This window comes from Sinocyclocheilus anshuiensis, unplaced genomic scaffold (genome assembly GCF_001515605.1).
Source record: "Sinocyclocheilus anshuiensis isolate Anshui unplaced genomic scaffold, SAMN03320099.WGS_v1.1 scaffold1416, whole genome shotgun sequence".
Lineage (NCBI taxonomy): Eukaryota > Metazoa > Chordata > Actinopteri > Cypriniformes > Cyprinidae > Sinocyclocheilus > Sinocyclocheilus anshuiensis.
Genome location: NW_015544203.1, coordinates 70,107 through 72,303, shown reverse-complemented (window position 1 = coordinate 72,303; position 2,197 = coordinate 70,107).

Here is a 2,197-nt window from a genome sequence, read left to right as displayed (position 1 = left end):
CTACCTTATTTGTAAATGAAATTCATCTCCAATCCTTCTTCTATCGTTTCAGGTTTATCCATTGTTATTCGAATGCTAGAAAAATCTAGCTGATTTTCCAAGTAAAAACCGCCAAATAAGGTTTACACATAGTTACGTTATGATATGTAATCAGAGGGTGGGGATATGGGGGGATTCCCCCGCTCTTTATGTCTCTCTGCATTAGCTACATTATTTTTTTATTCCTACAAAAAATATTTAAAATATTGCAAAGTAACGTTGCAACCTTGCAAACAATAATAAAATCAGAAAAGGACTTTAACTGTAAGCGACACGAGCATATGCAAAACAAAGGGAACATTATGATGTTTGTTATTGTTAAAATTTTATATAGCCCACGTTTTTATAAACATTTTTTTATTTACTGCTTAGGCAATAACGTATATCTTCAACATACCTTGTCTATGACCAAAAATGTAAGAAGATACGTTTTCAGTGGACTTTAAACATTTTCTTTGCTTGAGAAAACATAAAAATATACAGTTGTACTGTTTTTTTCTTTTGATTTAGTCGAGTTGGTTTTGCATCAAACACAATGTGATTCTCTGCAATCGAGATCTGACAGCAGCAGCACATTTTTCCGCTTGGGCGAGCGCTTTGCGACTGGCTTACCTCTCGCATTAAATCAGCCGCAGGCCAGCAAACCACTGAGAACGCGCTACAATCCTGACAAGTCACAGCAACAGAGCGGAGGCGAGAAAGCTGCAGAGAATCCGCTCGCCTGGAAGCAACTGCAACTGGTAGATTTACAGAAAATTACTGCCGTTTGGCAAATAAATAATTTTATGTTCTTATTCCTAACTCTTTAAGCTTTAAGTTACATTTCAAATGACAAGGGATCAACTTATAATCATGTTTATATGAATTATCCCGTGAACTTATTCTCTCAAATGGCCTGGGTATGCAGAGCATTCGCAGCTTATATGGACAGAACACCACTGATATATATATATATATATATATATATATATACTAGGACTGTACAATATTGGATTTTTGCCGATATCCGATATTTTTCAACTCATTTTGGCCGATACCGATGCTGATATATTTCCTTTTGTTTGTAAACAACAAGTCTCTCCTGTACAGAGTAGAGCCCTGCACGGGCCTCAAATCTAGGCCCTAGCCCGGCCCCTGTCCAACAGCTTATCTGAATTCTCGGTCCGAATCCGAATGGAGCCCGTGTCTTTTTTCTCTCTCGCTCTCTCGCTTCCCCATTACACAGCTGCTTTTGCAGCCATTAAAATAGTCCAGTTTCATTTTTAATGGCAAAGTGGTTATATTTATTTTCGTTTCTTTATTAAGTTAATTTAGAAAAATGTTTGGAACATTTTTTGTTTGTTAAATTCAAGTTTTTTTGTTTTTTTTTTAAATTGACGACCAAGCGGATAGCGGCAGACAGTGAGTTGATCATGATTGATCAATTTGGCCTTCTCAAATCAACACGACTTGCCTAAAATAAAATCTCTATATATAAAACACTTCAAGAATAATACAATGTTAGTTTAAACGTTTAACCTAGATAAGAGTGCACTGTTAGGCACACATCCAAGCGTTTATGCGGAGAGTGGAAGCTAAAGCGCGTTTAACACTAGAACCGCCAGAGGTCGCTGTATACTTAAAAGCGCCAGCGGGTAAATTTTACCCACACACATAACGAACCGCCAGAGGTCGCTGTATACCTAAAAGCGCCAGCGGATACATTTTTACCCACGCACGTAACAACTGTATTTATATGGCTAAAGAACATATTATTTCACTGTATTATGCCACTGTCTTCACAAAGAAGTGTCTAAAGTCATGAAGTGATTATGTCTAGTCATCAACTATATTTTTATCCTGTTGTTTTATGTTCAAGACTTTTTAATGCAGGCTACACTAATCCATAACGGTCAGTAGCCTAAGCTAAAAAAATAAACAAAACAAAAAAACCTGCACTGACAATGGAAATTAGAAGGTAGTAGCATAAATATTTGGGTGGTGTAATATTATAATACAATGTCATTAATCAATATATTAAGATAACCCATGGCATTTAAATGACTAAAATACCCTATAGACAATAATGAGCAATAATAACCACACTGCATAGGATGATGCGATGACAAATTCAAGCACACAGCTTCACCTAAATATTTATTCATTTGTTTAGTTATAT